Source organism: Macrobrachium nipponense, chromosome 6 (genome assembly GCF_015104395.2).
Source record: "Macrobrachium nipponense isolate FS-2020 chromosome 6, ASM1510439v2, whole genome shotgun sequence".
Lineage (NCBI taxonomy): Eukaryota > Metazoa > Arthropoda > Malacostraca > Decapoda > Palaemonidae > Macrobrachium > Macrobrachium nipponense.
The window spans coordinates 5,204,138-5,219,220 of NC_061108.1; the positions used below are offsets into that span (position 1 = coordinate 5,204,138).

Genomic DNA, 15,083 nt, shown 5'->3' on the forward strand with positions numbered 1-15,083 from the left:
CATAAACAATGAAATGTAAAAGAATTATGTTGTTATCATTTATTTCACTGCTGTGTTTGTGGAATCCTTTTGTACTTTGTACTGAAAAAAAATATTAATTTATGAAAATGATTGTGACTGAAAAATATAACTCAAGACTCAAGAATTTTCTACAGATTATATAGACATCTGAGTTAATTATTAATTGGTCACTTTTTTGTTTGTGTACTTTTTTATCTTCAACTTACCGCTATCAAAACGTTAATTATACAAGGTTGAAGACTGTAAATAATTGGTTAATTTATTCCATCTCAACCTTTATATTTTTAGCTTCCCACACTAAAAACGATAATAATAATATTGCAATTAAACGATAATAATAATATTGCAATTATTATTTGACAATCTCGTCAAGTAGCCTTTGGCTACTTGACGAGATTGTCAAATAATAAGCTCGTATGATTACTAAGAATAGAAAGAATAGGTAATTTTTGGGTCTGTATCATTATCGGCTTTTTTTGCTTTCTCGGGAAGTAAGCCTACAAAACAATATATATATTATTATAATAATATATATATATTAATATAATTATATATATAATATATTATATTATATATATCTATATATATATATATATATTTATATATGTTGTTGTTGTTGGAGGGTAGGAAAGGTCTATAGAAGATCCTGAAAAGGTCTGAAAAAGGTGGTTCACAATGAGTTAAAGATGCATGAATTTTAGGATAGGATATGTGTGACTTATTTATCGGAATGAAAATGTAAATAAATAAATAATGAGCATGTTAAGCAGTATAGAGGAATGTTTTTTGAATAAATTATGGCGTGTTTATTTTAATTCACATTTGTGAAACGAGGTTCTGTTTGGCCGTAGATTTTATCATGTTTTAATACGTTAAGTTAGGAATATGTTTACAACTTTGCGTTAGGGGAAAAATCTTGCACGCGTCCCGAGTAAGCTGGAGGTCGGATCATGCCTTGTTTTTTTAAGTTTCTTCAGTTTAAACAGTTCTTATGTCGTTGTTCTTTTTCTGTATCGTTCTTATTTTCTAGTTCATTTTCTCTTGTTCTCCAGTGTATAACTAGATCTCTATTTTTTTTTTCTTACAAAAACTTTTTGAAATTGAGATTTATTTTCTTTTTGAAATTGAGATTTTATTTCTTTTTGAAATTGAGATTTATTTTTTTTAATGAGGAATTTGTCAAGACCTGAAATAATGACGCCATACTGTTTTGTTCTTTTTATTTTTTTATGAAATCATTTTTCAACTATAATTTTCCGGTGTTTCATAATATCCACATGATTATTCGTCATGTGGATAGTATATGGTGCTTTATAATAACCACATAATTATTTGTCATGTGGTTATTTCATGGTGCTTCATAATAGCCACATAATTACTCGTCATGTGGGTAGGTATAAAAAAAATGTACATGTAAGTATATGGTGCTTTATAAAAAACCTAATTCTATCATGTGGGGTAGTGTATGGTGCTTCATGATAACCACATAATTATTCTTCATGTGGGTAGTATATGGTGCTTTATAATAACCACATAATTACTCATCATGTGGGGTAGTGTATGGTGCTTCATGATAACCACATAATTATTCTTCATGTGGGTAGTATATGGTGCTTTATAATAACCACATAATTATTCGTCATGTGGTTATTTTATGATGCCCCATGAACACCACAATTATTCATGTAACCACAAAGAAGTAAATCACAAAATATGTACATAGAAAACATATATCCTATGTACTCAAACTAATATACGAAATCATTAGCAACACATTAAGATGAATAAATCTTAGTTTCTCTATTAGAACTTACGGGACAGACTAAATAAATACTGTTTATTGTCTCAATTCTTTTTTATTTTTTGACACTTGAGTATCTTTTCAATATTGCAAACATTTGTCCTCTAAAAGGTCAATTTCACTAACATCCAGGCCTTGTCCGAGTGTTATTGACTGGTTGATTGTAAAAGTTATTTGGCGTTACAGTGTGTTTGAAGTGTAATGGTATGAGAACTTTGAGAGTATGTTCAGATGAGCTTGAGGTGGACATCGTTTTAAAATAATGCTCAGTGTGTGTGCGTTTTTCACACTGAAAATAGTCAGAATAATGTTTAATTGCAAGTTATTATTATTATTATTATTATTATTATTATTATTATTATTATTATTATTATTATTGGTGAAGGATTATTTTTAATTTTCTTTTTCTTATTTTTTGCGTATCACAGTCCTCTAATTCGACTGGGTGGTATTTATAGTGTGGGTTCCGGGTTGCATCCTGCCTCCTTAGGAGTCCATCACTTTTCTTACTATGTGCGCCGTTTCTAGGATTACACTCTTTGCATGAGTCCTGGAGCTACTTCAGCCTCTAGTTTTTCCAGATTCCTTTTCAGGGATCTTGGGATCGTGCTTAGTGTTCCTATGATTATGGGTACAGTTTCCATTGGCATATCCCATATCCTTCTTATTTCTATTTTCTTGTCGTGATACTTATCCATTTTTTCCCTTTCTCTCTCTTCAACTCTGGTGCCCCATGGTATTTATTATTATTATTATTATTATTATTATTATTATTATTATTATTATTAGTGGAGGATTTTTATCATTATTATTATTACTATTATTAATATTATTATTATTATCATTATTATTATTTCTATTGATGAAGAATTCCTCATTGATGTCAGTGTAAATATATATTAAAAATATATATTTTTAATATATATTGACACTGATGACATTATGGATTTCCTTACCATTTCAGTGACTCATTAGACTAATTATTATTATTATTATTACTATTATTATTATTATTATTATTATTATTATTATTATTATTATTATTAAGAAAGTAGATCCTCTCACAGACTTTTTCTGATAAAGGGAATGACTACACAATTAGAATTGATTTTACATTGAGTTTTCACTCACTTAGGTTTAATTCTTTTCTCTGATATGTTAACACTTAGCATTGGTGGGCCAGTGTTCTTGTTGAAGAACATGGACATTGTTCAACTACTGTCAAATATTAGCGAAGAACAGGTAAGAATGATAGGTTTGTTTGAGAGGCCTAAGTGTGAAATTGATTCGAATAATGCAGAGCCATTCTATTAAAAATAAATTATTATTATTATTATTATTATTATTATTATTATTTTATTATTATTATTATTATTTCCACTTGGAGGTGGTAAATGTAAATAGATATTAGAAAAAAAATATATACAAGAGAGATGAGAATCGAGATCTCGACTGTATAACTATTTCTAAAATATATTTACATATACACTACTGTGGATAATTTCACCATTTAAGTGACTCGTACTATTATTATTATTATTATCACTATTAAATTATCAAGATGGGAGAAAACCCCTCTTTGTGGCGCACCTCGTTGAAAACTATGGCACACTGTAGGCATTACTTGACTTCTTTTTATTCCAGCGTCACTTCGGCTCTTGGCTGCAAACTCTTTCGTTCTTTTTACTGTACTATCTTAGTTTCCTCACTCTTCTGATAACAATGGTTTTCCTCCTGTTACGCCTTTTAAAGCTGTCTCACTGCCAGTTTACCCTCCGGCGTTGAATGACCTCATAGGCGCCAGCGCTTGGCATTTGGCATAAATATACTCTATTCTATTGACTCATGAGGAGATGTTCGTGTGTTGCTTCCAAGGTGCCACGTGGTGGTCACAAACGCTCTCCAGGCGTTATTGGAGCTTCCAGAAAGCGGGGTGGGTAGGGGGTGAAAGGAGGGAGGGGGTGAGGAAGGAATTCTGAATGGAGTAGGAAAGGAAGGACGACAGGACGGCGAAGTTTCTCTTCGACTTTCTTTTTTTGTCAATGACTTCTCACTTTTCTCTGGAGATTTTTCTTTCGAGACTTAATTCTGAAATCTTCATTTTTCGCTGCTGGGAGTGTTCTTGCTCTACGTGCATTGTTCGATTATTTATAATGCACGCCTTCTTTCGTGGACATGGGAAACTCCCATCAACTTAACTACGAAAATTACACGAGAAGTACGTTTAACGTTTCAGAACATTGCTCGAGAACCTGGTTAATTTATTAATTTTCTGGTAAACTGATATCCCTGCTTTCTGTGTTTCCTACTTGCCTCTGTTCCAGCCTCCAGATGAACATCACAATATTCTTTGGAAGCTTGAATTTCAAGTCAGTGGCCCCTGTGGTTCTTTTTCTGAACATTGGACACACCAATCATGCTGTTGATGAATCGATAAAGAGGAATATGGAAGCCTGGTACCACCAGGAACCCCTCTCTCGGACGTTCCACAAGGGGTACTTCCACTAGAGAGGTATACAAGGAGGACGAACAAGCCATCAAAAACATCATCGAGGAAAACGTCAGCCCTACCGACCCAGACAAAAAGATCAAGCTAGTAATATATATCATAAAACGAAGAAGACGAGCAGCCTGGGGATGAGAAACAACCCTTCGGCCCCCTCCCCACAACCCCCGCAGGATCCCTTGAAGAAGACGAATGTGGTCCACCGATAACACATGCCCGGTCTGAGGATGCCTCAGCAAATACATCGGTATGACCACCGCCGCCCGGAGAGCAGCGAACGACCCCCCGGCAATGCCAGATAATCAGGAGCCCCCCCAACAGGATGGTAGGACTCCCGCTACAGACAGAATTCATGCCGTCCATCCCGTGCAGCTCGCACGACAGAATCTCCGCGACCATCAACGCGAGGTCCTCGACTTCGCACAGGACCGGCCCGACCAATGAGAATTCAACTGTAGGTCTGAGTCGCTAAATATACCGTCTCGCAGCTTTCTTGCTACAGTCCCTCTACCGACTCGTCAAGATGATGACCTACGAGGAGGTCGAAACGTCACGTGATACCAGCTATACCAGTTTCAGCTCCAACTTCAAACGAAAGACGACCCTCGGCCTGGAATTGAACTAAAGACGACCCCCGGTCTGGAATTGAACTAAAGACGACCCCGGCCTGGAACTGAACCAAAAACGACCGCCCTCCCCCCCCCCAAGCCTGGAATTGAACCAAAGTCGACCCCCGGCCTGGAATTGAAGCAAAGACAACCCCGGCCTGGAATTGAAGCAAATTCAACCCCGGCCTGGAATTGAAGCAAAAACGAACCCCCGGCCTGGAATTGAACTAAAGACGACCCCCGGCCTGGAATTGAAGAAGAGCCGACCCCCTGGCCTGGAATTGAAGCAGAGGCGACCCCCAGCCTGGAATTGAAGCAAAAACGACCCCCGGCTGGAATTTAAGCAAAGACTACCCCCGGCCTGGAATTGAAGCAAAGACGACCCCCCGGCCTGGAATGAAGCAAAGACGACCCCCCAGCCTGGAATTGAACCAAAGACGACCCTCAGCCTGGAATTGAAGCAAAGACGACCCCCCGGCCTGGAATTGAAGCAAAGACGACCCCCGGCCTGGAATTGTACCAAAGACGACCCCCAGACTGGATTGAACCAAAGACGATCCCTGCCTGGAATTAAACCAAAGACGACCCCCGGCATGGAATTGTACCAAAGACGATCCCCCGGCCTGGAATTGTACCAAAGACGACCCCGGCCTGGAATTGAACTAAAGACGACCCCCGGCCTGGAATTGAACTAAAGACGACCCCCGGCCTGGAATTGAAGCAAAAACGACCCCCCAGCCTGGAATTGAAGCAAAGACGACCTCCAGTCTGGAATTGAACCAAAGACGACCCTCAGCCTGGAACTGAAGCAAAGGCGACCTCCTGGCCTGGAATTGAAGCAAAGACGACCCCCGCCTGGAATTGAAACAAAGACAACCCCCGGCCTGGAATAAAACCAAAGACGACCCTCGGCCTGGAATTGAACCAAAGACGACCCCCGGCCTGGAATTGAACTACGCCTACGGAATTATACCGGCACTGGTGACGACCCCTGCTTGACCTGGACTTGAGATCCTGTTTTGTAATAAAATAAAAGAACTTTCAGCATTTTTTGTAATTTTTAGAAATTCCTAATATGACTATTGGCCAATTACTCAAGACGCATCGCTGAGCCTGAGAAGCGAATTGTAAGAAAAATAGAAAAGACAAGATATAAAATCAGTTCGTTTAATTCTGCCATTCTCTTTAACAGTGTTTGCCTAAAAGAGGGTCTTCTACCAAAATGATAATAATTATTATAACAATAATAATTATTATTATTATAATTCACATAGCCATACCTGTCACTTTAATGAACCATCTCATTCATGTACTACGGAAGACCCGTCAGTAAGGTACCTCTTCCCCCCCCCCCCCCCCCCCCCCCCCCCCCCCCCCCCCCCCCCCCCCCCCCCCCCCCCCCCCCCCCCCCCCACCCCCCCCAGAGGTCTGTCACCAAACACCCCCTCTCCTCATGGACCTCAAAGCCAAGTGGTACAGACTACTAAGCAAGCGCTTTTCGCACTCGGTAATCTCCCATCCCCACCCACCCCCCACCCCCTCCTCCCTCCTTGCCATGTCAATCACAGCATGAATAAGTCGATTACGCCGCGAGTTAACTCTGTTAAGTTCTCTCAAGGGGAGCTGTGATTAGTCCGCCTGTTATGGCTGCGATATTCGACGAGAGAGGAGGTGGAATGACGCCTAATGAACATACAGTTGTGGGGGGGGGGGGGGGGGGGGGCGGCTGTGTGGACCTCTTTGCGCTATTTGACCGTCGTTCAACTCAACGATGGGGGGGCCGGTGCGTGCTACTCTTCTTCGAAGGGAAAGTCGTGAGAGAGCTGAGACGATCCGCACTTCCTGGAAGACGGGAAGACGACCCGATGATGAGTTTATGCCTTTTCAAAGTTTTTATAATTTTATTTAATTATTGAAGTGAAACTTTTAATTGTTTTCTGTTGGGGGGGAGGGGTGTTTTCATTAACCTAATTTATCTATTTACAAGTTTATTTGAAGTTTTAAGTCGACGATGGGACGATCCGATGGTTAGTTGTCTTCGTTAAGTTTTACAATTTTATATATGTATTAAATTGAATCTTCAGTTATATATTATATGTATACACCCATTTACTAATTTTATCTCATTACACGATTATTCGATCTAAATTTTGTTCGAGGAATCTTTAGCATTTATAATTAAGACTTTTTTTCTATTTTTTTTAATGAAACATTTCTTCTCTTTGTTGTAGATCAGATAATCTCGGTATTAAACAAAACAAAAAATTCTATCAGTTTTCTTCTGAAGATTGAAAAAAAAAAAAACAGAAAATCTGTGTATAACGTGTTTACTTATAAGTATTTACATTTCATTTTTTTCAATTCCGGTATTTACAATTCAGATTTTGTTTTTCATCGTCTTGATAGAGAGCATGAAATAGCATGAAAATGAATTAGCTTTATTAAAAAAAAAAGCGAACAAAATATAAATAGAAAAAATTGACGAAAATACTCCACATGATTTGCGATGCCATTCGCCAATATAGGGGCGCCAGGGTTGACGATCAAACGGCCAGTGATTGATACGAAACGGTTACCTGTGGGGGGTGGGGGGTTTTGGGTAGGGGGGGGGGGGGAAGCTTGTGGTTTTACGAACTCCCTTTGATCTCGCACCGGGATATTTTCGCTAAACGCCCAAATTTTTCGGGTGTGTTTCAACGTTGGTCCATCAGCTGCTTGCCAGTAACTCATTGCGAATTAGCAGCAGGTGCCCAGATATATTTTTACCGCGTCTATTTTCTATTTTCAGGCGTTGACAAATGTCAGTCTTTCTTGCGCGCGTTTTTTTTGGAGTTTTTCTTCAGCTGTGAAGACTATAAAGAACTGAACAACTCTCGCGTTCTTTCAAAGATGGGACTTGAATACATTCTGGAGATGTTCAGCCGTGAAGAACACTCAAGTTCTTCCAAGATGAGGATTCAACTACAATACTTCCGATGGTGAGGAAGTGATCCTTTGAATCCCTGAAGATTCTTAATGTATCTTCAGCAATACATCAATATTGCCATTGAAGAAAAGATTATTCTTTTTATGCCAATGCTCGGCAGCGTTGTCTCTCACATACTGAGAGATGTTAAGTTCATATATACCAAAGTAACAGCTTATGTGCTCAATTTAAAGGGCTGTACTTCCTATTACATTCTGTTACTTGTTATTAATGAACACCATTATATTCTTTGGAAGCTTGAATTTCAAGTCAGTGGCCCCTGTGGTGGACTGGTTCCATATAGCTAGATAGGGTTCATCTTCTGAATAATAATAATAATAATGATAATAATAATAATAATAATAATAACCTGCTGGTACGTGTTCCCAACCAACGCCATATGCTTAGGAAGCTCGAATTTCAAGCCATTATCAGTGCCGTGAAGCGTTTCTGTACTTAAAAAAAACAGTAACAACAACAACAACAACAACAAATATCATGAAATGCACTGCGGGTTATCGATGCATGGAAAATGTAAATGGCTGTGTGCAAGACAGGCACGAACAGCTTTTAAAGTTCATCCTGTGCATTTTCTGTTGGCTAAACGCATTTCATGTATGAGAATCATTTCACCGAGTATTTTTGAGGATTCATGAAAACAATTATTATTATTATTATTATTATTATTATTATTATTATTATTATTATTATTATTATTATTATTATTATTATTATTATTATTATTATTATTAATTTTCTTTAGTGCTATCAGTCCTCCAATTCGACTGGGTAATATTCATAGTGTGGAGTTCCGGGTTGCATCCTGCCTCCTTAGGAGTCCATCACTTTTCTTACTATGTGCGCCGTTTCTAGGATCACACTCTTGTGCATGAGTCCTGGAGTTACTTCAGCATCTAGTTTTTCCAGATTCCTTTTCAGGGATCTTGGAATCATGCCTAGTGTTCCTGTTATTATGGGTACAATTTTCACTGGCATATCCCATATCCCTCTTATTTCTATTTTCAGGTCTTGATACTTATCCATTTTTTCCCTTTCTTTCTCTTCAACTCTGGTGTCCCATGGTATTGCGACATCAATGAGTGATACTTTCTTCGTGATTTTGTCAATCAGCTTCACGTCTGGTCTATTTGCACGTATCACCCTATCTATTCTGATACCATAGTCCCAGAGAATCTTTGCCTGATCGTTTTCTATCACTCCTTCAGGTTGGTGCTCGTACCACTTATTACTGCAAGGTAGCTGATGTTTCTTGCACAGGCTCCAGTGGAGCGCTTTAGCCACTGAATCACGCCTCCTTTTGTGCTGGTTCTGTGCAAGTGCCGGACATTCGCTTGCTATGTGGTTTATGGTTTCATTGTTTGTATTGCACTTCCAACATATGGGAGAGATGTTATTTCCATCTATCGTTCTTTGAACATATCAGGTTCTTAGGGCCTGATCTTGTGCCGCTGTTATCATTCCTTCAGTTTCCTTCTTGAGCTCTCCCCTCTGTAGCCATTGCCATGTGTCATCAGTGGCTAGTTCTTTAGTCTGTCTCATGTATTGTCCGTGCATTGGTTTGTTGTGCCATTCCTCTGTTCTGTTTGTCATTCTCCGGTCTCTGTATATTTGTGGATCATCGTTTCTGGGTCTTCGTCTACTTTTATCAGTCCTTCTTCCCATGCACTCTTTAACCACTCGTCTTCACTGATTTTCAGATATTGCCCCAGTGCTCTGTTCTCGATGTTGACGCAGTCCTCTATACTTAATAGTCCTCTCCCTCCTTCCTTTCGTGTTATGTATAGTCTGTCCGTATTTGCTCTTGGGTGTAGTGCTTTGTGTATTATCATATGTTTCCTAGTTCTGGTCTATGCTGTGGAGTTCTGCCTTCGTACATTCCACTATTCCTGTGCTGTACCTGATTACTAGCACTGCCCATGAGTTTCTGGCTTTTATCATATTTTGACTCGAGTATCGCCTTGAGCCTCTGCATATATTCTTTCCTGATCGTGTCTTTCATCTCTTGGTGTTTTATATCCCCTCCTTCCATTATTCCCAGGTATTTGTATCCGTCTCATCTAGGTGTTTGATGTTGCTTCCATCTGGTAGCTTTATCTCAGTCCTTCTTACTTTGCCCTTTTGTATGTTGACTAAGGCACATTTTTCTATTCTCAACTCCATCCTGATGTCCCCAGATACAATCCTTACAGTCTGGATTAGGGTATGTATTTCCTTGATGCTCTTACCATACAGTTTGATGTTGTCCATGAACATCAGGTAGTTAATTCTGTTGCCTCCTTTCCTGAGTTGGTACCCAGCATCCATCATCTGTAGTACTATTATTATTATTATTATTATTATTATTATTATTATTATTATTATTATTATTATTATTATTATTATTATTATTGAACAATCTCGTTTGGAATGGGCAGGATAAAAACTCCTAAAATAAAGTTGATTGCTTAAGATACATTGTTCATTTTAATCAGAACTTCTAACACTCGATTTAAGGTTATTTTAATCCTTCATTATTATTATTATTATTATTATTATTATTATTATTATTATTATTATTATTATTATTATTATTATTATTATTACAACGAGATCGATCTCCCTAAGCGATGGGATATTCTTGTACTACATCATCTCAAACAATATTAAGCATATGTATTTTCACCGCGGAGAGAGAGAGAGAGAGAGAGAGAGAGAGAGAGAGAGAGAGAGAGAGAGAGAGATTAACCTGCACATTGTGTATGGTCGAGAGAGAGAGAGAGAAGGCGGGGGAGGGGGACAATTCAAATATACGTGAAGACATACTCACACTAAGCTTTGACATGAGAGAGAGAGATGCCATTGATCCAACGTCCACCTGTCATATTTCATACAGTGAGCAACGATTACCAGTGTATGAATTAATTCAGAATTAATTCAGTCCGTTTGCATAATTTAACTGGTACTAAACACCAGGCCATTACTGACAACTGCCTGTGCAGCCTGTTAGGTCATTATTAATATATATATGCACGAAACTTTATTTGAACAGTTTTTTTTTTGGTAAATTTAGAGAACCCCCTTTTCGAAAGTTTTATGAACCCTCACACAGACACATATGTACTTAAATGTTAGAGGACGATTGACCCTGTATATAGATTTAGATTCATGTTGAAGAATTTACCATTTTTTGAATAGGTTTTTTTAATGCATTGTATGGAAGATTTGAAAATACTGACTGTGGTTATCAAACTAGATTCTTGTTTAAGAAATTAATATTATTTTAAATAGCTTTTATTTAATGCATAGTTTGGAAGGTTTGAAAATACTGACCCTGTTTATCTATCTAGATTCTTATTGAGGAAACGGAATTTTATTTTTAGTTATTTAATAAAAAAATCAATTTGTTGGAAGATTATAAAATAAAAATATTGACCCAATTTATCGAACTACATTCTTGTTGAGGAGACGACCAATATTTTAAAAAACTATTTAATTTTGTTAAAATTGCATAGTTTGGAAGATTTGAAAATACTGACCCTGTTTATCTAACCATTATTGAGGAAACGAAGTTTTTGTTTTTTTAGTCATTTAATAAAAAATCAATTGTTTGGTAGATTTTAAAAACATATTGATCTTGTTTATCAAACTGCATTTTTTTTGAGGAATCGACCAATATTCTAAATAACTATCTTTAAACAAAATATTGACCTTATTTATCAAACTACGTTCTTGTTGAGGAAACGACCAATATTTCAAGTAACTATCTATAAACAAAATATTGACTCTATTCATCAAACTACATTCTTGTTGAGGAAACTACCAATATTTTAAATAACTATTTAAAAAAATGTTGACCCTGTTTATCAAGCTACATTCTTGTTTGAGAAAACGACCAATATTTTAAATAACTAACTATCTTTAAAAAAATATTGACCTGTTTATCAAACTACATTCTTGTTTGAGGAAACGACCAATATTTTAAATAACTATCTTTAAAAAAATATTGACCCTGTTTATCAAACTACATTTTTGTTTGAGAAAACGACCAATATTTTAAATAACTATCTGTAAAAAAATATTGTCCCTGTTTATCAAACTACATTTTTGTTTGAGAAAACGACCAATATTTTAAATAACTATCTTTAAAAAAATATTGACCCTGTTTATCAAACTACATTCTTGTTTGAGGAAACTACACATATTTTAAATAACTATTTGAATTTTTTAATACATTCATTTGAATGACTTGAAAAGGCAAAAAGCAAATGAGCATTCGTTCATTATATTGAATCCACCGGAGACAAAACACAACGAATTCCGCAACTGCAAATAAAGAGACGTCATTTCCCACCTATTCTTTCAAAGTCTGCGGACTCTTCTTCACTTCCTCAATTAACGGGCGATTGCCATTGTCAATTTATAAGAGTTAATTACTCCCTCCACCGAGGAGGCAAATTAACTGAATTTTAGACAAAGTTCCTTTTCAATAAGAGAGAGTTCATTGTCTACTGTGGCGTCCGTCTAATAATGTGACGGTAGACGTGAATTATACTTGTACTTATATTTTGGGCAGGTGCTTGAGAAGGATTTATTATAATTATTGTTATTAGTAAGTAGACTTACAGACCTGGTGACAGGTTACGGTTTTATACTTTATATATATATATTATATATCATATTATATATATATATATATATATATTATATATATACACACACACACACACACACACATACATACAATGGCGGAAGTCATATCAGTCGTGCGAATTTATTTCGAAGCGTAAAAAGAATTACTATAGTATATTTGAACCCTGCACGCAAAACAGATGTTCTCCACAGGAGAGCTTGAAGTTACGCTAACCCACAATTTGGTTCTGGAAAAACAAATGTAATTGTTACTAATTAAAGTGTAATACCCCAGCGCTCTACCGCTGTGACAGTAATTCCCGTCATAAAAAAGGTACCAAAGTCTGAACAGAGGTTTCCAGTGGAGAAATGTAGACACAATAGTTGACTTGCTTTGCCAGGGAAACTTAACTTCTGAAATAATTTTGATCATGGAAGGGTTTCATCTTTTGAGAATTACTTTAGGTTTTATATTCCTCTAAAAATCCTTCATTTAATGGAAGAAAATTAGGTTTTTGAAAAGGAAAAAAAGGGGGGGTGGTCTCTCAGTGCAGACTGGTATTTGGTACGCGAATCAAATATTGCTTTCAGTTGTGGTCTTATATTCCAAATAATAATTTTCGTCTCTAGTTTCGATTTTGTATTGTCACTAATGACGTTCGTCTCCAATTTTGATTTTATATTGCCACGAATGATGTTCGTCTCCAATCTTGATTTTTTATTGCCGTTCGTCGCCAGTTGTGATTTTGTATTGCAACTAACAACCTTCTTCTTCAATTGTGATTTTGTATAGCAACTAACGACCTTCGTCTCCAATTGTGGTTTTATATTGCAACCAATGATTTCTGTCGCTCCAACTGTGATTTTTTTAATTGTTTCAAGTGAATGATCTTTTTGAGGCATAGTATTTGTGCAGAAGTAGTAGATATTATAGTAAACAGTAAATGTTTTTATTCTTAAACGATCGTCCGACTCACAAGGCTAGGAAAATGAAATCATTTAATTTCATTATAAACAGTTTTCACGTATTTTGTCAGCAATTCCTCTCGATTAAGAAAGGTCAAATCTTGGGAATGTAATGATACGGGAAACGAATAGGTTCAGGGTGTATGGGGCAAATTAGACTCCTTTTGGTAAAAGCTAGAATTTGACATTCAGTAGTAAGAGGAAAATGTATAGCTTCAAGTAATGAAATCTGGCTACTAATTACCGTAGAGTTTTGTAGTGACTTTTTCTTTTCATGCTTATGGGTTTGTTCTCGGGGTTATTTTTTGGTATTTTGCTAATATGTTTTGCTTGAATGAAATCTCTCTCTCTCTCTCTCTCTCTCTCTCTCTCTCTCTCTCTCTATGTACATATATGCACATATATATTATATGTATATATATATAACTGAATCACTAAAATTTGAAACATAATGATTATGTAAATAAAGGTAGAAGCATTGTTTCACTTTCCTTCTTGGCTTCTACCTCTATATAAATGTATGAATATATATTATTATTATATATATATATATCTATATATTATATATATATAGAATATATATATATATATATATTATATATTATAATATATATCTATATTATATATATATATATATATAAACAGACGGATAGATAGATTAGGAGGTGGATGCAAGTTTCTGTCGTGTGAATTGGACAAGAATTTCTCCCAAAAACCATTAGATTTCGCGTGGCTGTATGCAATTAGTTCGAGAGTGTGCAGAGTCGCACCTAAACAGGCTAGTGGTTTAGTGGTCACTGCATTATGGGATGGCTGAGGTGTATTCTTAGAAGTTTTAGTATTTTATTATTTCCTATTCATATTTTTCTCGTCTGTTATTCCTAGGGTACACTTTTTGGAAGAATGGCCTGTTTCAAACTCTTCGACCTTGGTTTATATAGTGCTCTTCGTCGATGACTTATAAAAAAAGTTACATAGTGGCCTTTATAGATGACTGATTAAAACAGTTTTATACAGCCCTTCATAGATATCTGATAAAAATAGTTATATAAAAGTAGTTAAATAGTGACCTTCATAGATGACTGATTAAAAGTTATATAGTGACCTTCATTGATGACTGATAAAAATAGTTATATAGGGCCCATCATAGATGACTGATAAAAATATTTGTATAGTGGCCTTCATAGATGACTGATAAAAATAGTTATATAATGCCCTTCATAGATGACATAAAATATAGTGCCCCTCATAGATGACTGATAAAAATAGTTATATAGTGCCCTTCATAGATGACTGATAAAAATAGTTATATAGTGACCTTCATAGATGACTGATGAAAAATTATATAGTGACCTTCATTGATATGACTGATAAAAGTAGTTATATAGGGCCCATCATAGATGACTGATAAAAATATTTATTTAGTGGCCTTCATAGATGATTGATGAAAATAGTTATATAGTGCCCTTCATAGATGACTGATAAAAATATTTATATAGTGGTTTTCATAGATGACTGATAAAAACAGTTATATAGTGACCTTAGAAGATGACTGGTGAAAATATTTATACAGTGCCCTTCATAGAT

At 36.2% G+C, this 15,083-nt stretch overlaps 1 protein-coding gene across 50 annotated transcripts in view; it reads left to right on the top strand.

The window, feature by feature from the left end:
• Positions 1-15,083, top strand: part of LOC135216414 (muscle calcium channel subunit alpha-1-like) — an 821,008-nt gene that overhangs the window by 478,506 nt on the left and 327,419 nt on the right. The window lies entirely within an intron of this gene.